Raw genomic sequence first — 26,398 nt, 5'->3', positions numbered from 1 at the left:
TGGTTGAGAAAGATCACTCTTTTCAACATCCACTTGTGGGTATAGAAAGGTGCTGTTCAGATCTACAAGGAGTAAGATGCAGCTTTATTTCTAGAGTTAGGTCCCACAGTTCCATGACTATCCTGCATAGGCAACAGGAGTGGGTTCCTCCATGCTTATGCACCACATGACTGTGGTGTTGTCTGTTAGAATTTTTAAGGGACCTGGTGTTAGGGAGTTTTTGAAAGCTCTGATGGCCAGAATGACAGTTTCCATTTCTTTTATTTTACAGTTGAAAGCTAGTCCTACCTTCAGGAAATATTCTACAGTCACCTGCATTGCTCTTTTGAGCTTCTCTAGGGATGCTGCATGGATCAGGCAGTTATCCAAATAAGGGTACAAGTTCTAGATTACTTCTCTTATCTGTAGAAGGAAGACCCCTTAGGTCCTGAAGAAGGTAATTATAGGTGTCAGGCATTTGTTGAATATGTTGGGTACAGTATCCGCCAAAAAAGATGATAGCAGCCAGGAAAGTCCACCACAAGGTTTTATTTCAAATTCCAAGTATAAAATTAAGCGCTTTCGTTTCCCAATCGAAACTTCATCAGAATAAAGTGCAAATGCAACCTCATCTGTATTTATACCCGCCCAAATTCAATGACATCATATCCTAAACAAATTTAACTACTTAAAATATCATTCCATTCAAATGCCATTACAGTCCATTTGTAATTACATATGACCATAAAAATATATTGAAATGCTTATTATACATTAAGTAAATAAATTATATAACTATAAATTTTCTTTAAAATACTAAATGCATGCATTTACCAAAATTTTGTAGGGACAAAGCCTGAGTTGAGGCTGTGATTTAACAGGGCACACAAGTGTGGTGCCAGTTCACTTTGTAGATAAATATTTGGAATATACTGGAAATATTTGAGAAGGGGTTGTCTTTTGTGCCCAGCAAGGATGCTGTTATAGATGAAGTATTAATCAACTTGAAACTTTTCACTAGGAAAATCAACTTTGGTTTTCACTTTGAGGGCACTGCTTTGACACAAAATATCAACCATCCATGTCGAAAGTCAAGTGTATTCAAGCCACCCTTAAATCCTAGTGTACAATTATATGAAATAATGTGTGAGCTTGATATCAGAGATATGTAAAGAGGGATATAAAAGATGATAATAAATGTAACATGACTAGAGATGAAATTAACATTCTGTCTAATTTATGTAAGAATACTGATATTAGAATAGCAAAACCTAATAAAGGTGGTGGCTTGGTTCTGATGAACCATAATATTTGTGCTAATAAAATGCTATGCATTTTATACACAGACACATATGATGAAATCAGCATAAATGAGAAAAATATTGCATATAAAAAAGTTGATGTCATGTTTGATAAAATGGTATTAAATGCTAAGATTACGGAAGATGAATATAGATTTATGCTCATGAAATATCCAAACATTCCTACTATTTTTGGGGTCCCGAAGATACACAAGAACCTTCGGGACTCACCTTTGAGACCAATTGTGGGTGCCAGAGCCTCAAAAACATTTCCTGTTGCCAGATTTATTGACAATCAACTAAAAAATACACTGAAAAATTGTGAGTGAGTCTTAAAAGATTCCTGGGATTGCCTTCGAAATATTACTAGGGATAAATACAGTGATGATTTATTATTGGTCACCATAGACATAAAAGATCTATTTTCCATCATCCCGCATGATGTAGGTATTGATTAGTTTTATACGTTCCTTTGTAAATATACTGACTTGATGCATGAACGTATTCTAACTATTCGGGCACTTATGGAGGCTGTTTTGAAAACAAACATCATTATATTTGAAGGGCAACTCTTTAGGCAAGCAAAAGCCATAGCAATGGGGGCAGCTTGTGCCCCCATTTTTGCAAATATTGTCTTAGCCTTTTGGGAACCAGAAATAGTATTTAAAAGTGAGTTTAAGGAGGGGTGGTCATTTTACGGATGATATTTGGATGACATTATAGTCTTTTGGAATGCAGGAGAACAAGAACTGGAAAAATTCTTAGAATTTATTAATACAAATACTAATTTTCTTGAGTTCATTAGTATTGTTTCTAGGAAGGAAGTTGATTTTCTAGATATCAAAATAATTAAAGAAAAGAATAAAAAAGAATTGATGTCTAATATCAATAGGAAACCAACATATTCTAATTCTCTCCTGCATTTCAAAAGTTGTCATCCAATACATCATAAAAAACATTGGTCAAAGGACAAGGGGTGCGTCTAGCGAGAATGGTTTCAGAACCCAGTGAGTTTACAAGACAATTAGGGATTCTTAAGAACATGTTAATTAAAAGGGAGTACCCACCTATGTTCTTAGACTCTATATTTGAAGAGGTCAGAAAGAAGAGAGAACAAGGGTTGTTCTCCCCCTTATTAGGGAAGATACAGGACCTTTCAAATAATAATAACAACAATATTAAACTACAAGAGTCAAGTGAGCAAAAATATGCTATTTTAAAATTCAATAATCATTTTTATGACATAAAAAGGATTTTAATCCATAATTGGAACATTTTTAAAGTAAATAGTGAACATTTAAAATTTGCTGGGTCAGTACCTAAGGTCATTTACAAGAAAGATCAGAGTTTAAAAATATTATAGAAATGGTTAAGATTCCTAGTACTCAGGGTGGTGGTATGACTAGATGTGGGTTTTGTTTACAATGTTGGGATATTAATATAGGTAATGAGTTAATTATACCACAATATGGAAAAATATATATAATTAAAAAATATACATGTAGCAGTAAAGCGGTGGTCTATGTAGCTTCCTGAGGTTCATGTACTAGTTTTTATATAGGGAAAACCATCAATTCTTTAAGGACATGCATCTACCAACATAATTACGACGTCAATAAAAAAAGATATGAAAAATGCTTTGGCCGTTCACACAGTAATGCATGAAGGACTTAAATTTAAGTTCACAGTAATTGACCAAGCTGCTGTGGGTGAGAGGGGAGGGTCCCCTGAATGACGTCTTAGAGTTAAAAGAACTGAGATGGCAACTAAGAACTAATGCTTCTGAGGCACCTGAATTAAATAGTCCCATCTCAATTAGCTCAATTTTAAGGTTAAAAGCACAATTTTTTATGTAATTATGTATGTGCATATACTTTTGTACATTTTATTACACTATATGATATACATCAGGTCTATGATAATATTTAGTTATGTATTGTAGGGAGTATTTAGAATTCATAAACTGTCTTAGGTTCCTTTTTAATCAATAACTGACATTTTTTAGGCATTTGTATCAATAATATAAGTACTTGATGTTGCCTTCATGGTTTTTAAAAAGACATATCCTTCTTATTTTGGTAAATGCATGCATTTAGTATTTTAATGAAAATTTATAGGTATATCATTTATTTACTTAATGTATAATAAGCATTTCAATATATTTTTATGGTCATATGTAATTACAAATGGGTTGTAATGGCATTTGAATGGAATGATATTTTAAGTAGTTAAATTAGTTTAGGATATGATGTCGTTGAATTTGGGCAGGTATAAATACAGGTGAGGTTGCATTTGCACTTTATTCTGATGAAGTTTCGATTGGGAAACGAAAGCACTTAATTTTATACTTGGAATTTGAAATAAAACCTTATGGTGGACTTTTCTGGCTGCTATCATCTTTTTTGGTGGATATTTGTGGTTTGGACTGTGTTTTTTCCTATCATGTTGGGTACAGTAGATAAACCAAACAAAAAGGCAGAAAACTGGAAGTGAGATCCCCCTGCTCTGAAATGCGAGAAACTCCTGTGCCCTTGTTCAATAGAATTGTGACGATAGCCATTTTTTTGGTCCAGGTCACCATGCATGCCCCTAGTAAAATCAGAGGAAATATTTTGTGTAACATAGATATCTTGATTTTGGAACCACTAGAAGTTTGTTCAGCCAGGAAAGGTCTAAGATGCATCTCCAAGACCTCTCTTTCCTGGGAACAAGGAAAAGCCAAGAGTAAATCCCTGTGTCTGCCTCTTTGGGTGGTAATGGCTGGATGGCTTCTGCTGCAGAAGGTTCTGAATCTAATTGGACATGAGATTCCTTTGCTGTTGGGGAATGAGGAGAATCTTCCAAAGTTGTAAGAAGTATCCTTTCCTGATGGAGTACCCATTTGTCCTGGGTAACTTGTTGAGAAGCTGTGTAACAGAGGGAAAGCCTTCCTCTATGTTGTGGAAGGAGACAGGGATTGGGGTCTAACTTTAACAGTGGGGACAGGGGAGTTCTTTTAATAATCACAGCTGCTCCTTACAGGGTCCAGGGTTGGACCCTCCAAGTCTAGTCCAGGGGACATGTTGCCACTTTTTCTCAAACTTGGACCTTTCCTCCTAGGCTGCTTGTGTCAGCCCTGACAAGAGGGAAACCGCTAAGGCTTGATAGGATAAATATTCTTAACTACATGATGGGGCATAGTAGAGCTCTTTAACAGTGGTCATAGTTTTCCTCATTACCCCCAGCTTCTGAAACATTTTCTCTGCAGTGGGTCCAAGGAGAGACTCCTTATCCAAGGGAGCATTGAGGATTTACACTTTCACGGGCTCTAAGAGGGGTTAGTTCCACAACCAATCATGTCTCCTGGTAACAGACTCCATAGTCAATGCCCTGCATGATGCATCAAATGCATCATAGCTACATCTGATTAAGTGTCTTGAAATTTGGACACCATCATTGGTCAATTTCTGGATGTTCTTCTTATGGCTCCTATCTTGAATCCCCTCTGCCTTAGTTTTTATTTGTTCCTGTACAGACTCACTGCTTGTCAAACTGGTGTAGTATTCCACTTTCCCTGTTATTTGGCAATGCGTTCTTGGAATCAGGCCCAGTGTTTCCCTTACTGGACTCCAGAGCTACCACTGCATGGCCTGTCATTGGGGTCTTGTCGGGGTGTCTACGGGTGTCCAGCACCAGGTCTATATTACTTCACTGAAGTTTTATTTCCATGAATACCTAATCACCGACCCCTTTATATAGAACTTCCATTCATCGAATGTTCACATCAGTGAACGGTTTTCATAGGGAAAGGAGTTAGTTGGCCATCATTAGAAATTTGCCCTTTTTCCCACTGCAGTGCGATCTCAGAGCTGGTATATATAAGTAGGGGGTGCAGGGGGCTGTACATTGGGGGTTATGGGGGGCATAACCCCCCACCTTGGTGGGTGTGAAATAATGTTGTGTGTGTGACAATCGCTGTAGTGGACAAGTAATTCCCTTCCCTATGAAAACCATTCACTGATGTGAACACTTGATGAATGGATGTTCGATGTAAAGGGGTCGATGATTAGGTATTCACAAAAATAAAACTTTGATGAAGAAATATAGACCTTCCAGCCCCCTGTAGAAGCAATCTGGCTTCCTTGGAGCACAGGGAAGGGACTCAGGCTGCAAGGATATATCATCAAGCAAATCAAAGATAATATGTACTGGAGGGGAACCAAAGTTCTGGGTTCTGAGAGGCTCAGAAGCCTTCTGTACCTTCGATGAGCCTAGCAGAATTTTCTTACTCTTAGATGAAGGAATCTCTCATTCTGTGTAGTGTATCCCAATATGAAAGGGCCTCAGGAGGCATAGCTGAAAACAAGATGTCTTCAGAATCTGAGTCAATGTATTGGTGTGGGGGAAGGTGCCCTGTACAAGTCCTCTTCATCAGAGTCATTTGAATCAGAGTCCCTCTGGGAGAGATGCCCCTTTTCCTTTTCTCAGAGGAAGTTCTTGCTTTAGGATCCTTTCCAGGGAAGTCTGCTTAGAGTTCATAAGTCCATGAACTCTTGAGCCAGTCAGAGCCTAAAATGTGATATGAGTCAAGGGAACTGGTAACACCAGCAACATAATCTGGAATAACTCCAAATGCCACTTTGGCTTAAGGGGTGTCGGTTTTGATCTAGTGGATGGCAAGGCCTCAGGATGCAGATGGACGTCTGTGGCCTCAGGCTGAGCTCCAAGAAGAGCTTCCCTGCTTGTATTCATAAGGCTTCCACTCTCATCCTCCTGAACCAGAGTGGATGCGTTGGAAGCCAGAGTCAGCACAGCGGTCTCTGACTTGACAAACACTCACCTGGTTCCAGCTTGCAAGATCATGGAAGGGGCTGACGAAATTTCACCCTCCAGAAGGATTGCACCAGAGATCTCATGTCAAGCAGTTGCTAAAGTCAAGGACTGTAATCATGCCACACCTGGATCGGCAATCTCAAGCTGTGAGTTGCACAACACTAAATTATCATCAGCCTCCTTAATTTCCTTTTACTTGCTTCTCTTAGTGATATCAGTCTGTGGATCAGCAGATAACATGGCATTCCTACACCCAGCAGTACCTTCAGACAGTTACTGTTGAAGGGAGGCAGTCTGATTTCTAATTGGTCTTTTAGTTAGGATTTTATAAAACTGACAGCCAGGGACATCATATTCAGGACCTAGACAAAACAGGTTGTAGAAGTGAAAGTTCTTTTGTAGAATTTGCTTGCTACATGAGAGACAGTCACTGACCTTTATTAATATCAACTTTTTTGTAAGAAATACTGAAAAATCATTGTAAAGAAGGTTTCCCAGTGGGGTACTTACCTTTTTGGTTTTCAGGCCTAACTGAAGGAAATGCACACCTGATACTGTTTGCAAGAAAGAACCAAACCTGGTGCTGGATGATGATGCATTTGCACCACAGACATCAGGTCAGGGAGTGTTGTCTGCCAGCTCAGGGAGAGTGAAATTCTCTGGGACTTAGGCTGACCATTAATTGTTGCAGGCAGGAATTCCCCAAGGCTAAGAAATGCAAAAGTGACTATGAAGCACATCTGAAAGGTTCAAATGTAGTAGAGTGACAGGTTTTCAAAGGGGAACTAAATGAAGTATCCCCTTTCCAAGAATAACTTAACTGATGGACAACCAGTAAAAGGAGGTCCCATTGGGAGATGTGTTGAAATTGTAAAGAAATATACCAGCTGTAGTATAATAAAGGAATAAAATCCTCACTATGACCCAAGCAACCCAACTGACAGAGCTAACAGGAAGAACAAGCCTGATAATCCTGGGAGGAAAGGATGTCTCATTAAGCTTTGGTGGAGACTGTGGCTTGAGAAATCACCAGGTAGGGCAAGGATGATAATGGAGGGGTGGTTATTTTAGAGCTTGAGGGCATACAACTCCTCTCTAGTCACACCTCACTGCCTGCAAAGTATTAATGTTAACAAACTAGGGACAGGGCTTCAGGGAAATAAACCATGGCACATGGGTCAGTATGGTAACCATTTGAATTACTTAGACAATGCCAAGCCCCAAAATATGGAGAATGAATGACTGAAAATACTGAATTACACCAAGACCAAGATTGCCATTTCTCAGAATAGTCCCTTTTTTCCAACTCTGAGATCTTACATAATTTCGGGGGGTTTCCCCTGCAAAAACATTTAAAGGAGAAAAACCTTGTTTGATATATGGTCTTCTGTATTTTGGTCTTTTTGGGGACATTTTGGGATTTAGCATTGTGAATCCCAATATTTCGGTATGTAGGCCAGTCAGCATGCATGATGCTGACAGCTATGGCTCCAACTCAGTGTTTCCTTTCCCAACATAACAATGATCACAGGAGGAGGAGGTAGTGCTGGCTGTAAGTGTGGATTTACCTTCCCTCCTGTTAGATGGCATCTTAAAGTAGGATGGAGCCACAGAACAGCTGAGCAGCTGACAGCAGAGCAGAAGGACACAGAAGTGTTGAGGAGTTGGCATAATTGTTAAGGTGTTTACCTCACAGACAGTACAGAGTTTGATTTTCATCTTTGAAGCAAAACTGGCTAGGCTTAAAATGTCCTACAAGGGCTGCTAGCATAGTACTTACGAAGAACTACAAAAAAAAAAAAAAAAAAAAAAACCCAGCAGTGAGACATATCCTTTAATGGAGATACACTCAAGGTCTTTATTATAGAAGAAACCGATTAGCTAAGGATCTACTATACTGAAGTCACACTGGTATAATCTAAGAACTTGAACACCATGAATCATTCCACCTACTCAAGTAGGATTTTATAGCTTTAGGTCTATGAATCTCTTGCAAAATGAGTAGTATTCAGGAGGAAATATATCTCAGTTCAGTATGAGGTTCTTAGTCTCCAAGCAAGTAATTTGACACTTCTGAGTTTGAAGTGTAGCAATGCAATACACTGCTGGGTAAGGGGACCTAGACATTTGGTAGAATGGAAGGTCCCACCTTCTTCCTCTGAAGAAACAAGAAGAAAGTACAGCTGTGGAGGAATTACCATAAATGTTGATGTTTATCTATTACTTAATGTTGCAGGTGCTAACTTTTGAAACTTCTGAAGCATAAAGCTTGATATCGGGCTTACCTTCCAAAGTTTGTCACCCTTCTGACTTCTGGACAGGCAGCAAATTTCCCATCTGCATTTCTGTGGTGTAAGGGGAGCACCTAACCAAGTCTGAAACTGTCATGGCCCTCTACACAGATATATTTTACATTTGTTCAACAATGTTTTTCCCCAAACATCCTGGATTTTTAGAGCACCTGAATGAGCTCTCCCAGTGATGTCTGAAGCATCTGGGGACCTGACTCCAGGTGTAAAGAAACCCCCCTGATAGAGCTATATGTTTTCATCCACCACAGTATCTCTTCCTTTAAGCAATGAAAGAGGGGGAAGAGTCTGCAGAAAGTGAAGGTGTTGGCACCACAAATTCTTCAGATACCACTGCAGCTTTCTTATATGAAGTTTGGCCAAGGGGACCATCAAGATGCACAAGCCCATGTTATCTAGGGATCTGAGAAATTCTCTGACTGTAATGTTTTGATCATCAATCTTGCTCAGGTTTTGAGACAGATAAGTACAGTTGTGAAAGATGACTTAGCATAACAAATGTTTGAAAAAATCATTGTCGCAACCATAACTATATGGAGCTGTATCCTGCCAAGGAATGGACATCCATAGGTTCATAGATTAGTGCTAGTTACTCTTGTGGGCCATTTTAAGCCTAGCCAACTAGCCCATGTGAAAATCAAACCCTGCACCTTGAGTCTGCAAGGTAAGCATCTTAACCATTATGCCAACCTCTCATACAGTCTACAAAGCCTACCTCATGCACCATATGTCAACTCTTAGCACAACAGTACATGCTGGTATAAGAGGACCGTACAGATGCAAAAACACTCAGCTTTCTTGCCCAAAGGGGAGGCTGAAGCCCGAAGCTCCATAGCAATTAATTCAAAACTAATAACGATTGTCATGTCAGGTGGAAAAAAGGTAAAGTAGGGTAACCCACCCCAGCCAAGGAAAGAACAGGAAGAAAAGGAGGAAGGTGGGAGGGTGCTAATGCAAACGTGATCTATTGGGACATCTACTATTATAAGTCAACTTACACCACTGTACTACGTTTCTCATTAGATCTGCTGCAGAAGCTGTGACTGTATGAGTCAATTGCCATGGCATAGGAAGGAGGCGTGTATAGAGAAGTATCAGAATTTAGAAGCTCTTGATGAATGCATTTAGGAAATCCAACTCTAGCTGTGAAGGCCGATTCCAGTTTGCAATGTCTAATAAAGGTGTGCACAGAAGACCAAGTAGTCATCTCTAGGATAGACCTAAAGTACACCCTTTTCCACAAAGCTTCAGAAGCAGCCACAGCTCTGGTAGCGTGTGTTTTCTGATTATTTTTTTTTTGGGGGGGGGGGTTCCACGATGAGAGTAACAAAATTTAATAGCCAGGCAAAAACATCAATAAATCATTTGTTTGGAAACTGACTGCCTTTTCTTTTCTTTTTGTCATCAAAAGTTGTTCAGATTTTCTAAAGCCTTTAGTTCCCCTCCAGGTAAAATCTCAGTTGCCTATGAGCATTTAAAGTATGCAGAATTCTCTCTCCTCTGTTTTTAGATTCAGGATAGACCATTTGGGGGGATAATGGTCTAAATCAAAATAAACTTAGAAACAACCCTTGACATAAAGGAAAGAAGGACTGCTTCTAAGACCCTGCCTCCTGTCCTTGTTAAAAATCAGAAAAGGAGTGCAGATATAAGGGCTTGCAATTCAGATATCAATCTGAATATATCAAGATATATACTAAATAAATTTGGGGCCTATAATAACAGTGAACAGATTCTACTGAATGCATTATTAGAGATAGTGCTTACCAAGAATGCTATGATGTTTAACAACTCCTATTATATACAACAGTGGGGGGTGGCCATGGGCACCCCATGCGCCAACTCATATGCTAATTTAGTTGTTTATAAATGGGAGACCACATGTCTGTTTCCACACCTTGCATATCAGAAAGTACTGGCGTATTTTAGATTTGTGGACGACATACTATTAATTTGGGATGGAACCCCTGAGGAACTCAAAATATTTGTGAAAGATTTGGAGAAAACTACAGATTTCCTCAGATTTTCAATGGAATATTCTTTTTCCAATGTTAATTTTTTAGATCTTAACATCAGGAAAGTGAACAAAGGTAAACTAGTTACATCTCTTTACAGAAAAGAGTGCTGGAAAAACACACTACTAGAATACGATAGTATGCACCCCAGATTCATTTTTTCCAATATTATCAAAGGGCAGTTCACAAGGTTAAATAGGATCTGCCAGGATAAAACTGAATGCAACACAGAATTTCACAAACTAGAATGCCTGCTCTTGGATAGAGGCTATAATCCATATAATATAGCATGTATAAAAGAAAAATTTAGTTCAGTATGAGGTTCTTAGTCTCCAAGCAAGTAATTTGACACTTCTGAGTTTGAAGTGTAGCAATGCAATACACTGCTGGGTAAGGGGACCTAGACATTTGGTAGAATGGAAGGTCCCACCTTCTTCCTCTGAAGAAACAAGAAGAAAGTACAGCTGTGGAGGAATTACCATAAATGTTGATGTTTATCTATTACTTAATGTTGCAGGTGCTAACTTTTGAAACTTCTGAAGCATAAAGCGATATCGGGCTTACCTTCCAAAGTTTGTCACCCTTCTGACTTCTGGACAGGCAGCAAATTTCCCATCTGCATTTCTGTGGTGTAAGGGGAGCACCTAACCAAGTCTGAAACTGTCATGGCTCTCTACACAGATATATTTTACATTTGTTCAACAATGTTTTTCCCCAAACATCCTGGATTTTTAGAGCACCTGAATGAGCTCTCAGTGATGTCTGAAGCATCTGGGGACCTGACTCCAGGTGTAAAGAAACCCCCTGATAGAGCTATATGTTTTCATCCACCACAGTATCTCTTCCTTTAAGCAATGAAAGAGGGGGAAGAGTCTGCAGAAAGTGAAGGTGTTGGCACCACAAATTCTTCAGATACCACTGCAGCTTTCTTATATGAAGTTTGTGGGGACCATCAAGATGCACAAGCCCATGTTATCTAGGGATCTGAAATTCTCTGACTGTAATGTTTTGATCATCAATCTTGCTCAGGTTTTGAGACAGATAAGTACAGTTGTGAAGATGACTTAGCATAACAAATGTTTGAAAAAATCATTATGCATAACCATAACTATATGGAGCTGTATCCTGCCAAGGAATGGACATCCATAGGTTCATAGATTAGTGCTAGTTACTCTTGTGGGCCATTTTAAGCCTAGCCAACTAGCCCATGTGAAAATCAAACCCTGCACCTTGAGTCTGCAAGGTAAGCATCTTAACCATTATGCCGACCTCTCATACAGTCTACAAAGCCTACCTCATGCACTATATGTCATCTCTTAGCACAACAGTACATGCTGGTATAAGAGGACCGTACAGATGCAAAAACACTCAGCTTTCTTGCCCAAAGGGGAGGCTGAAGCCCGAAGCTCCATAGAAATTAATTCAAAACTAATAACGATTGTCATGTCAGGTGGAAAAAAGGTAAAGTAGGGTAACCCACCCCAGCCAAGGAAAGAACAGGAAGAAAAGGAGGAAGGTGGGAGGGTGCTAATGCAAACGTGATCTATTGGGACATCTACTATTATAAGTCAGCTTACACCACTGTACTACGTTTCTCATTAGATCTGCTGCAGAAGCTGTGACTGTATGAGTCAATTGCCATGGCATAGGAAGGAGGCGTGTATAGAGAAGTATCAGAATTTAGAAGCTCTTGATGAATGGATTTAGGAAATCCAACTCTAGCTGTGAAGGCCGATTCCAGTTTGCAATGTCTAGTAAAGGTGTGCACAGAAGACCAAGTAGTCATCTCTAGGATAGACCTAAAGTACACCCTTTTCCACAAAGCTTCAGAAGCAGCCACAGCTCTGGTAGCATGTGTTTTCTGATTATTTTTTTTTTTTTGGGGGGGGGTTCCACGATGAGAGTAACAAAATTTAATAGCCAGGCAAAAACATCAATAAATCATTTGTTTGGAAACTGACTGCCTTTTCTTTTCTTTTTGTCATCAAAAGTTGTTCAGATTTTCTAAAGCCTTTAGTTCCCCTCCAGGTAAAATCTCAGTTGCCTATGAGCATTTAAAGTATGCAGAATTCTCTCTCCTCTGTTTTTAGATTCAGGATAGACCATTTGGGGGGATAATGGTCTAAATCAAAATAAACTTAGAAACAACCCTTGACATAAAGGAAAGAAGGACTGCTTCTAAGACCCTGCCTCCTGTCCTTGTTAAAAATCAGAAAAGGAGTGCAGATATAAGGGCTTGCAATTCAGATATCAATCTGAATATATCAAGATATATACTAAATAAATTTGGGGCCTATAATAACAGTGAACAGATTCTACTGAATGCATTATTAGAGATAGTGCTTACCAAGAATGCTATGATGTTTAACAACTCCTATTATATACAACAGTGGGGGGTGGCCATGGGCACCCCATGCGCCAACTCATATGCTAATTTAGTTGTTTATAAATGGGAGACCACATGTCTGTTTCCACACCTTGCATATCAGAAAGTACTGGCGTATTTTAGATTTGTGGACGACATACTATTAATTTGGGATGGAACCCCTGAGGAACTCAAAATATTTGTGAAAGATTTGGAGAAAACTACAGATTTCCTCAGATTTTCAATGGAATATTCTTTTTCCAATGTTAATTTTTTAGATCTTAACATCAGGAAAGTGAACAAAGGTAAACTAGTTACATCTCTTTACAGAAAAGAGTGCTGGAAAAACACACTACTAGAATACGATAGTATGCACCCCAGATTCATTTTTCCAATATTATCAAAGGCAGTTCACAAGGTTAAATAGGATCTGCCAGGATAAAACTGAATGCAACACAGAATTTCACAAACTAGAATGCCTGCTCTTGGATAGAGGCTATAATCCATATAATATAGCATGTATAAAAGAAAAATTTATGAATGATGCTGGTTATAAACCAAGGGTTACATTTCAACATAAGGATGGTAATAGGCATCTAGAACATCAAGAATGTAAGAAAATAAGATGCATTATCAGCTACACCAGTGATAATAAATATATCACTGACATCATTAGCAAAAACTGGTCAATATTAATCACCAATGAGGAAATAAAGAGGCTAATAGGAAGTAGAGCTTCCTTTACATATAAAAATATGCAGAATTTAAAAAGAATTCTATGCAATGAAAAGTTCAACACAGTAATTAGCCATAAAGTTAATATGGGCACTGCCCCTTGTGGAGGGTGCACTTCATGTAAATGGTTATCTACCAACAATAAGTTTATGCATCCGGAATTACGGCATGAATTTGATATCAGTTGTCCAGCTAGTTGTGATGACACCAATGTGATTTACTTAGCTACTTGTGAATTATGCCCGGCTTTTTATGTGGGCATGACAACGAGAAGGTTTAGGGACAGGATACAAGAGCATTTATATGCTATAAAAAAGAAAGATTCTAAAAATGCCCTATCCAAACACATTTCAGAATATCCGAATCATACTTTTGTCTTTAGGGTATTACAAAAAAGAATGCCTAACTTGAGAAAAGGAGACAATTTCAATGACTTAGAGAATTTAGAGATAGATTGGATATTCAGGATGAGAGCACAGAAGTATCCAGGCCTTAATAGCTATATTAGCATTAGATCACATTTGAAGAAACGGAAATATCATTGACTTATTCAGTCTCTTATATCTCCTAACGCATTAACTAAGAGTTCTGCTATTGTATGTGTGACTTTAGATCCAGACTTGAATGCTCATTTAATTAACACCACGTATTTTATACATCATTATTATGTTTATATGCATTCAGCTGCTCTGATGTATTATTTAGATACAACTTATATACACTGTTATGGATATAGATATATCCTCTGAGGCTATTCTGACTGTTACTTCATATATTCATTTTATTTGATTTATTCTTTTACCATCATGCAGGTCTTTTCTTGAATAAGCTCTATGTCCTTATAAATGAATTTTTAGATTAAGCAGATAATTGTTTATCTTATTGATTTCATGATTTATGTATATTTACATTTAGTTTTCATTATGTAGGTTTTATTCAATGAATAGGGAATGATTACACACTACAATATTTTATAGTATATTAACATTCTATATAGATTATGTTTTATCAACATTGATGTTGTCCTGAGTTTTCCAACATCTTATATATTCATTCAGGGCAATATATATATACATATACTCATAGATGTTATATATTATTTATTTATTTATTTATATACATATTTTTTTATAGTTTTGCTATATATATATATTGATATATTACATTTATATTTATACATATACATGAATTAGACATACAGTTAGATTCTATTGTGTCATTTAATATTTAGAACAAATAGTTATTTCTAATACACAGTATATGTTATATATGCATTTTAATAGATATAACATTTTAATAGTAGTTTTTAATATAATGACATTATATACACCTGGTCGTTTGGAGATTCCCTCTCCGCTATATACTTGGCTTTTATTGCTACACAGTAAACATCTCGAATATAATTAGGCAGAGTATATATTCAGTACTAAAGAGAAGGCACTTAATAAGATCAGTATTTTATTTTATTTTATCTATATGAATTTTTACATTCTTTCACACATAATTCTAGTATCAAAATTATTAGTGAGAAGTGTCATCTAACATTAACGGAATGAATATAAGACTTGTTTTTATTTTCATTTCATTGTACTAACTAAGTATTACAGAATGCAGTTGATGTTATACAGCTTTAAGTAAATTGATGATTTAAGACTTAAAGTATGTAATTAACTGATTAACTAATTAAATATTGTTGCTGCTAGATATATAAGGCATGGTATACTACAATATTTTAAACCTGTCTAAAGAAGCGTGCATTGGAAGCACGCGAAAGCGCTCATTCCTTTGGATTTTATATGAAATAAAAGTTCTAATATCGTTCGTGGTGGTGGTCTACCTTCTTCATTTAATTGTCGCTAGCTTTTTGTGGTCGACCAACTTTGAGGGAAAGGTGTGCTTTTTACTTGGAGCATTTAAAGTATGCAGAATTCTCTCTCCTCTGTTTTTAGATTCAGGATAGACCATTTGGGGGGATAATGGTCTAAATCAAAATAAACTTAGAAACAACCCTTGACATAAAGGAAAGAAGGACTGCTTCTAAGACCCTGCCTCCTGTCCTTGTTAAAAATCAGAAAAGGAGTGCAGATATAAGGGCTTGCAATTCAGATATCAATCTAGTTGAAGTTAGAGCAATAAGTAAAACAGACTTTCAAGACAGAAATTTCAAAGCAGCACTGCCTGTAGATTCAAAAAAGGGAGAAGTTAAGATCCCAAGGAGGGGGCCCACTTGTTTCCTGGATGGCCAAAAATGCAAAACCCCTTTTAAAAATCGATTCATATGGAATAAAGAAGAAAGGGGGCTCCAAAGACATACAAGCAGAAATAGCTGAAAGGCTACCTTTATAGAAATGTATACTAACCCTGAGTTGAGCGATTCACACAGGCACTGGTGTACCAAAGGAGCTCACGCTTCAGACAGATCTTGTCAACACCAAATTCTTAGAAATCTTGGACTACCATGCCCCTACTTGTACCCTTAGGAAACAGGACAAAAACTGCTCCATGGATAACAAAAGAAACTAAGCAAAAAATTCTACTTAGAAACAAATTTTGGGCCAAATGGAGCACTACTAAAGACCCAGCTGATCATTTAAAATTTAAGCAGCTTAGAAATACTACTAAAACATCAATACTATTAGATAAAAGAAACTTCTACTTTCAACTTCAACAAACTAACCAACATAAACTGCAAAAATTCTGGACAGGTATCAATAGACTCCTACATCCAGGTCACTCCAAGACACCAACCCCATCAGGAATAGCCCATGAGTATCCCAAACAAATTGCTGATGCCTTTAATACCTTCTTTACTGAAGCCATCCAGTCACTTGCTAACTCATTACCTCTTGTATCCTCTAACGTGCCTGCCTCCTCAACTAACTCACTGCCTTCATTTCAACTACAACCTGTTCCTACACCCCTCATCTGTACCCTTCTTCAAAAACTCAAACCAACTACCCCCTCTGCTGTCCTATTACCAACCAAATAGCTGCAAATAACAGCAAAAGTTATAGCCTATCCTATTTCTATCCTAATAAACAGAACCATAACAGAAGGTACCATCCCATCCATTTGGAAAATCTCCCATATAATCCCCATACACAAAGGCGGTAATTCAACAGAACTCTCTAACTTTTGTCCAATTGCCTTACTCTCTCCCTTAGCTAAAATTGTAGAAAAATGCATCCACCTTCAACTGTTAGACCACCTTCTCCAAAATAGCTTATTAGCTAACTCCCAGCATGGCTTTAGGCCTTTCCGTAGCACCACCACTGCCCTCCTATCCTTTTTTGACCACATTAACAAAAACCGTAACAGTAACACTCTTTCCGCTGAAATCTTTATTGATCTCTCAAAAGTATTTGACATGGTCAACCATCAGCTACTGTTGAATATACTTAAGTCCCTCTCACTTGATACACAGGCACTACTGTGGTTCAAGTCCTACTTAGCTAACAGGTAACAGGCAGTGCTTTGGGATAATAGTCTATCTAACCACCTTCTTGTCACCCTTGGTGTACCCCAAGGTTCTATACTGGCCCCTCTTCTAGTCACTATTTTTATCAATGATCTAAATGTAAACATCCCTCAAGATACATGCATACAATATGCAGATGACTCCACATTAATATTCTCTGTTACTGGTCCATCTGAACTGCAGTCCCTCACTCAAAATGTCTTTGAATTAGTAGAAAAATGGTTCTTACAGTTCTGAATCCTCCTTAACCCCAAAAAGACAAAATGATGGCACTTTACTCCCACACAAAATTCCACCCCAATTGACTTCATTATCAAATCTAATAACAGCACTGTCATATCTCCTGACACTACCACCAAACTCTTAGGAGCAACAATAGATCACAACCTTAACTATGATACTCATATCAACACCACAATGAAATCCGTTAACAGAAAACTAGGCTCCCTCTATAAGATTAAACCCTTCCTTACTCCCACAGCTAGAACTGCTATTGCCCACACCCACCTTATCTCAACTCTCCTCCATGCCTCTCCTATATACACTAATCTATTTAAAAGCAACCTCAACAAACTGGCAACCTCCTACAATAACATTTCCAGATTTGCAACTGGCTCCCCTTTTAGAACCCACCACTGCCAACATCTAAAACAAGTAGGTTGGCTGGAGCTGCATAATCAAATTCAATTCCACCAACTTATTATTGCCCATAAGACCCTTTATCATCCAAGTAATATACCAATACTCATGAGTCTAATCACCCCATATAAAAATCTTACAAACCTACACTCAGCAAATAAACTACTGGTATCTAGACAAAACAACAATAAAGCAGGGGATTCACTTTTCTCTAACACTGTAGGAAAAATCTGGAACCTACTTCCTGGTGAACTCACATCTCTTTCTTCAACTCCACTATTCAAAAAGAAACTCAAAATATACCTTACAACCCACTGGCTATGCCCATGTACCAACCCAGACTAAGAATCCTCTTCCTGTTATCCTAGGTTCTTGCACTAAATACCACTTACTTCATTGCTACATTTAAGTCCATCACCTTCCTACACCTCTGTTAAACTGATCAGTTATTCAAACTTGAGATGGTATAAAGTCCATTCTTCTTAGAAACTATTATAGGATAGGATGATCGTAGCCAGCTAGGACTTTATGAATGTGTCAATGCCTTTATAAATGTGTCCCTGCCTTGTAAACATTTTTTTTTCTTTTCTGATATATATCCAACTTGGACTTTAGAAATGTCTCACACCCTTCTAAATAATGTTTTCTTCTATTATTATTTGGTCTTAAAACAAAAAAAAATGTTGTTCTCTCATGATTACTATGTTACTATGTAAACAGCTGTATTGTCTGATAAGTGAACTGTATCTGTAGTGGCAACTATCTGTTTTTTATGCGGAGCTTTTCTCCCCGGGCCTCTACTGAAAATGGACATATATCCAGTTAGACTAGCCCAGTCAACAAATGTAAAATAAAATAAATAAAATAAATTGTCCTGTTCTAGCACCATTTAAAAAATATTTACATTTGGCTAAGAAGATTTTTCTAACCTCTTTTAATACTTGCTGCACATTCTTTGAAAAAAGGTGCCTAAACTGGATCAAAAAACATAATTCAAACTGTCAGATGGAAGCTTTAAATGCGGGAGTTGGGTAAGGTTCCCTTGTTCTGCGTGAGTAGATCCACTCTGTAAGAAAGTTTTTGGTAATTGCCCTTGGCCAAATGCAAGAGAAGGGAGAACTGTCTGTGCCAAAAGAGAGTTATTGAAAGTATCTCTGGAAAGTCCATCATGATTTTTAGTAGACCTTTGAGTATCAGAAGAAAGAGAAAAGGCACAGAACACTCCTGTCCCTGGGAAAGGGACTGCATCTGGTTTCCAGGCATTTTTGCAATGTATCTTAGAACAGAATTAGTATATCTACTTGGGGACTTCTCCACAGATGGACGATGTCCTGGAAGACCCCTGGATGTAGCATCCACTTGATAGTCTCTATCCCGGATCTGATTAAGGTGTCTATTATGGCACTCTGTTTTGACAGAAAATATGTAGCCTGAAGAGAAAGGTTGTTCTGAATTGCTAGTTCTCAGGCTATCATGGTTAGTCTGCTCAGGGAGTATGGCTTTGTGCCCCCTTGTGTATGTACTATGTAAGTATCATGTTATTAGGGTTCTGATAGCAATTATTAGAGCCATCAACTCCTTGAGATTTATATGCCTGCTCCTGAAATGATGCTTCGACAAACGTTGAACTTTGATAACCTGGGAAACTGCCCCCAAAGTCTGAGGCATCTATCATGACTGACAGAGCAGATAGAAGGAGAGAAAATAGGAGGCCTACATTTAATGTTACCTAATTGTCCCAATCTAGGAGTTCTGTCCTGATGAAATTATGCACTGGAATCTGAAAGGTTAAGGAATGAAGATGCTGGAGCCAGACTGATTTTGTGGTACCATAGTACTGGTATGGCAAAGGGTAGGGTTAGGTTGGATAAAGCTATGTAACTCAGAATTTTGAGGAATTTTCTTCCTGTGGACATGCTTTGGAAGGCCATATTAAATGAATGGGTTTGAAAAGACAATATTTTGTCTGGAGGGATGCCAGCAGTAGACAGTAATGTGTCTAGGAGACATCATAAAAATGTTAACTTGTAGAAAGGGTTTAAATAGGACCTTTTCAGATTTAGTTTGAACTATAGGTTGCTGAGAAGATAAATAGAACTGAAAAGCTGTTAGGGTGTCTTGGATGGAAGGGGTTGAGATAAGGCTGTATGTCTGTCCATATTTGGACAATTAAGTCTGTAAAAGGCTATGACTATGGCTAGGTACTTTTCAACAACCCTTGGAGCAGTGGAAAGACCAAAGGTCAAAGATATAAACTGAAAGTGCAATCTCAAGGAAAAAAAGAACTTAATGCCCATGAATCTTGCGAACAGGGATATGCAGGTAGGCATCATTTAAGTCTATAGATAGGTTAGAAACACCTTTGGGAAAAAAACAGAAGAGAAATGTCTGAAGAGTTGGCACTGTGAATTTTGGAATGAAAAGAAAAGTCTAAAATTAGTCTCCACACCTTCCTTTTTGAGAACCAGAAATAATTTTGAATAAAAGCCTTTGCCTCCTTAGGAAGGAGACACTGGCTCTATTACACCCAGGGAAAGTGAATCTGACAATATCTGAAGAAACAGTTGAATTTGGTATCCTGGCATTGGAGAAATCTCTGACTGGAAAGGATGGGATGCCCACTGAAGCCTTAAACCATCTTTGATTATTTTGATATCCCAGACACTTAAAGCTATCTTTTTCCAGAAATAAAGGCAGCAAGACAGACTGCCTGCAATTTGGGAAAATGGCTGAAGTGAGGAAGAGGAGAGAGGCACAGATAGTCAATGGTCTCTCTTCTGCAAGAAGGGTCCTTGTAATCCAACTCCTTTCCATTTTGTAATATTCTTGTTTTAGTTCTGCAAAAAAAAAAGACAATACCTTTGATATTTAGAGATTGGAGACAAAAAAATAATTGTTTGAGTACATGCATTAACATGATCCTCTCTTCCAGTTTCAATACTTCAGTTTAAGAATTGCCAAAAAAAAGCTTTCCTTTATGGGGAACATTAAGAAGCTGAGCCATAACATTATCAGGGGAATTCTGTGGTCTAATATGTGCATTCCTAAGCATGACTGTGCCAGTGGCCGCATCCTCTGCATCATAAGCACACTTTAAAGAATGCTTAATGATCTCTGAAGCAGAATTCAACATATCCAAAACAGAATATTTAGTGTCAGAGTTTGGTAAGGCAGCTATGGTTGTTGCTGCTTGTTAGCAAAAATAGAAGATACTTGGACATGTGAGTCTGGCAGTTAATTGTTCTAAATACCAGTGTAGAAGAATACACCTGCGTATCAAATCTATCAAAGAAATGACTATCTTTGTCATTTGGACCTGGGATGGAAGCAGAAAAGCTAGCAAATATTTCTCCATCAATATAAATAGATGGGTCTGTCACAGGGATTTTGCAGAGACATGCACATACACGTGAATCAAGCATCCTGTAGAATCTGCTGGGTTTCAGAAGGGCAAAGGAAACAGATGCAGGAAGCAAATGCATCCTCTAAGACATTCAGAACAGGAGGAATGGCCACTGGTTAAGATGAATCCATACTCAGTAGTTCATAGCATAATTGCTTTCGAGACCCAGAAACTTGCTTACCCTGCCATTTAAAAAAATATTTCATTTTTGAGATAGTATTCCCAAATGAAATTTCTTCATTGGGGAGTTTGAAAAAAGGGTTGTCTTCTGTTTTGGTCTTAAAAGGGGTGGGAAAGAATATCTGTGAATTCTAATCCAGGCCTACAGCATCAGGTTTGGAGGAGAAGGATTTCTCTCTCTTAACTGGGATAGAAACTAAAAGACAGATTTGGAGAGAGTGGATTGCCTTAAACAGCCCATGTGCAAAACTGTATCAGTCCTCTTGAGAAGGTTTCTGCATAGACAAGGTAGAATGAAAAAAACAGTTCTGACGTGTACTCTTTTTAGGGGAGTCCAATCAAAGTTTAAAGGGGTAACGTCCAATGGCCATACCACCATAAGGGATCCAGAGATGTTCTCTCTCACCAAAACTTGATGACAACCTCCACTCACTCTCAGACAGCCTGACATACAGTTTGATAGGAAATGACTAATTCTTGGGTCTTAGCAGCTTCCATAGTGGGTTCTGACAGACATACCAGGAGAACAGGACTGACGGTTTCAGGGCTGAGGAAGTACATCAGACCCCGACCACAGTAGAGGGCAAAATCAGAGACTCTTCAGAAATCACTTTAATGATTTTTTTCACATTTCTTTTTTCTTTGGGGGGGGTGATCTCATGAAGGGAAAGTTTACTCCGTAGTCTCTTGCACCAACTGCTTTAGGTGTCTATTTTCAAGAAATAAATTCAGAAACTTTTGCCTTTTCTTTAAGGGTTTAGGAATAAACAAAAGGCAAATATGGCAGGAATTAGTATCACTTTGGTAAACTAAAGAAAAATGCAAGGGGCATGGCAATCCTCCTATATTCTCTCTTTACCACACATTTACTTTTCATGAAAGACACAAGTCATTTTAAGAAAAAAATTCTTCAGAAAATGATTCAAAAGGAACATACATCTGTCCAAACTGTAGCTGAAACTGACCATAGACACCAATGATGCTGAGCTAAGGAGAAATCTCACTGAATGTACATACAGCAAGAAAGTTCAGAGGGTTTTCACAATCATATGCCCTTTTTATACTAGCACATACTTTTGTGCTAAGGACATATGCATGGTAAATGATGAAAGCGTCCAAAGCTTTGCAGATTGGCCAGACATTTGATCCTTGGCAGTATACGTCACAATGTAGTTATGGCTACTGCAACAGTGATAAAACGAAGACATCAAGAATTTCTCCTGAGGAATAGGGAACCTAGGTCTGCCCCCAAGAAGGCTTCCTTGGTGAAGAGGATGATGTGGGACTACTGTAAATGCAAGAAAAGACATACTCAGTTGGAACATATATGGCTATTTGGGTAGACTTGTAGATTTCTTGAGGGAAAGAAGCCTGAAGCAAGCAGTCATCCAGGTATGGGTAAATGTGGATGCTCTTTATCCTGTAAAAGGCAATTAATGGAGAAAAACATTTAGTGAAGACTGAATGCAGTAGACAAACCAAAGAGCAAAGACACAGAACTGGAAGTAAGAACATCCTGCCTTGAAGCACAGAACTGTCCATGTCTACAAGCTATGGGGATATGAAGGTAGGCATCCTTTAAATCTAGTATAACCATGAGTGCCTCAAGGCATTTATAGGTAAAAGTTTATCATCTTGAATTTTCGTACTAATATGAATTTGTTTTACCTGAAATGGGTCTCCAAAAGTCCTCTTTTCTTGAAACAAGTGTCTAGAGTAAAATCCTGCTCCTGCCTCTCTTTGTGGTGCTGGTTCTATGGAGCCACGAACCTTCAAAAGGTTTTGTATTTTTGTCCATTCCAGAAGCTGCTGTTTTAATTCATTTATTTATTTTTGAACTACGGAATGTCCTGAAACTTTGGTGCCTTTACAAATGCAAAAAAATAGACATATCTTATTAGTCCTAGAAACCACTTGTGCATGTGTGCTTTCAATTGAGCTTTTTGGAAAGGGTCTGTAGAAGTATTCTAGAAGCAGCAATTTCATTCTCACTGCATGCTTTTACAAAGCACTAAAAATTCCTTCTCCAGGTCTAGGACAAGCTTTGCTAGGACCCTTTTCCAGGGACTCCTGGACCCTTCCACCTCCTCATTGTTTTAAGCTATAGTAACATACCCGTATAGCTAAGGCACTACTGCAGCAGTAATCCATATGAAGAACATAGCGCAGTTTTGTAAACTTAACATAACAGTAGATTTTTGAATGATCACTGCTGCAGTAGCTGCTCACTCCCTCCCTCTATCCCCTTTGTTTTTGTGTGTGTTTTTTTATCCCAGAATGTGGACATGTATTTTTTTTTTCTTTTTCTAGAAATGTCCACTCAGGGCTTAGCCTGCCTCCCTCAGTTGGCATGAAAGCTTTGAAGGGCTTCACTCTCAAATCTGACTTTTTAGTCAGCTCAGATCAAGCTAACAATTTGGAAACTGGCCAGCTGTTATACCCTACAGCAGCAGTGATCCATTAGAACATCTTACCTTTCTTCCCTTTTCAAATTTCTCTTCAGTCTGTTTGGGAAGAAAGGGTCAAGATTTGCTAGGATAATTTCTGATGTCTTTAGGTAGGAGAGTGCAAAAAGCCTTTAAATGCACAGTAATCAGAATATTCCCCTAATATATCACTAACCTTCTCAGGGTGCTCATCTACTTCTTATACCAAACACATATCTTTCTACCACTGCATATCTTCCCATGAGTATTTTCTGCTATATATTCCTCATTAATTCATCACTCGCAGAACTTCATATCTATCTTGTCTAACACTTTCTTCTCTATCTTTAGCCAAAGCTCTTCTACTACACAACACTACATCACTCACCCTCTCTACATTCTTTCAAACTTGTGCAAATAATCATCATTACTCCTCACTACTTGAGTGCCTACTTCTAATACTGTCTTTGTATACACATTTCCATTACAGTATGTTCATTGTACAGTGCAACCACCAAATCTGTCTATTAATTTTATATAAAAGACTCACTTTAATGTATGTATAGTGGTGTGCTACCTCCAAAACAGTTTAAGTATCTTCTTCTTCTTCTTTTGGCTTTTTCCTGGTTAGGGGTCGCCACAGTGGAACTCCGGTCTGCTAATGATTGGCAGTAGATTTTTACTGTGCCGAGGTGCCAGCCCAACGCCCAACCTTCAATGAAGGCACACCCATTCACGCATGTCTTTTGAATGCCACTCGACCATTGAGAGGACATGCAGACTCCACACAGAAGGCACTCCAGCTGAGAATCAAATGGGAGAACCCCTTGCTGTGAGGTGACAACGCTACCGCTGCACCACCACCATAGCTTCAAAACAGTTAGTTTTAGTATAATTTTTATAAAACACTGACTTTAATGTGTGTGCATTACACAGTGCTGTTAATTAATTGTTGAAACTCTTGATATGTATGTTATAACCTTATAAATGCTTTTCCTTTAACTGATGTTTTGCTTGAGTTAAGGCAATTAGGCAACACGACATTTTCTCATGGTTCATTTGGTTGGGGACACATGGCTGAAGTCATATTAGGCTGTAAAGAAGTATGGGTGTTGTAAATTCCCTGTGAGCAAAGAGAAGAATACGGTACCATGCCTAAAACTTCAACAACCAAATGCACAGGGGGAAAATAATGGCCATGGCCCCAAGGCAACATGAGATGGCAGACAGTATGGTAGGCATCAGCTGCAGGCTGGCCAGTGGGCATGGCAGTGGCAGAACAAATACAGTGCACAATGGGCAGTGTCTTTATAACTGTGCATGTGGACCACTACTACCTTCATAGTGTCGATGGAATATTATCTAAAATGCATACTGGAGCATAAATATGACTGCAGTATCATGCAAGATTCACTCCATGCTGTACCACACTTCTATATGTTGTAGTTACATAAGCATGTGCTGTACACTGAGCAAAACACTCATTACTTTTTTCTGCCTCCATGCACTTGGTTATTAAAGCTGCGGGCATGATGGTGTGCGCTTCTCTTTGCCCAGAGGGAATTCACAAAAGCCATATTTCTCTACAGCTGAATGTCACTTCAGCCATTTGTCCCCAACCAGATATACCACAGGGAAATGTCTCGCTGCCTAGGCACCTGGACCAGTTTTGCACACTGTTATAACAGTTTTGTATATGTACCCAATGGAGTTTTTCTTTCTGGGCCTCCACTTTTCAGTTGGACCTTCCCAGAAAACAAATATAAATAAATTATAAATCAATTTAAACAGTCTTCACCTTTTCCTCCAGCTTCTTTAACACCTTTTCAGCAAGGATCTTCCTATCAAGAGAGGCATCCAGGAGCTCTGCCTTCCCATGATCAGAGAGGAGGAATTCCCTCAATCATGATAGCTAATCACAGTCCTCAGCAACAGCTATACTACTAGATGTATCCACAGCATCACAGCCATATGTTAGGGAATGCCTGCCCAACTGAGTAGTGAGGTTACACAACTAAAGCACTTCCTACTGAAGACTCCTAGCCTCTATTCCTTCTGTCTTCTGTTTCAACTTTTCCAAAACAACCTCCTGGTATTTATTCATTCAAAACTGGCAGTTGAGGGCCTTCATGGCAGTGTAGCTGAGATGTAAGTCTTTTTTTCCAAAACAGTCCAGAGCTCTATTCTCTTCATCATTTGGAAGAGGGTTACTGGAGGTACTGCCATGAGTTCCAAAGACACCACCTCTGGATCTGCCACAGCATTTTTGTACAGGTGATTACAAGTGTTAAGCACCCTATAGAGATCAGGCTTACTCAGAACAGAGGAGTTGGGAATCATCCTGAATAGATGTGTCTAGGAACACATTATCCAGGATTCCAAGCATTGAATGGATAACTAGTGGCTTGAGTTACAGCAGTCCAAAAAACTATCGAAACCCGATCTTGGACTGAGGATATTCCTTAGCCTCCAACTAATGAACTCCACTCTATGAAGGGTGTCTGAAAAGGAAAGGTCCTCAGGTGGTGTAATGATTTCAGGGTGTATTCAGATTCAGAATCTAAAGAACCATGAGTGATGAATAAAAAATAAAATAAAATAAAATAAGACAATTGTCCTCCTCTGACTCTGAGGTAATTAGTGTCATTGTGATGACCTGCCACTGGCAACAGTAATCAAGGATCCTCGATCCTCACCACTGGCACCTGTGGGGGGACATTCACCGGGAGGACAACAGGTACACATACAGTATTTCT

The sequence above is a fragment of the Protopterus annectens genome, chromosome 7.part0 (assembly GCF_019279795.1).
Source record: "Protopterus annectens isolate FY-2018-M chromosome 7.part0, PAN1.0, whole genome shotgun sequence".
Classification (NCBI taxonomy): domain Eukaryota; kingdom Metazoa; phylum Chordata; order Ceratodontiformes; family Protopteridae; genus Protopterus; species Protopterus annectens.
The sequence above is the reverse complement of the archived record's forward strand: the minus strand, read 5'-3'. Positions refer to the sequence as shown.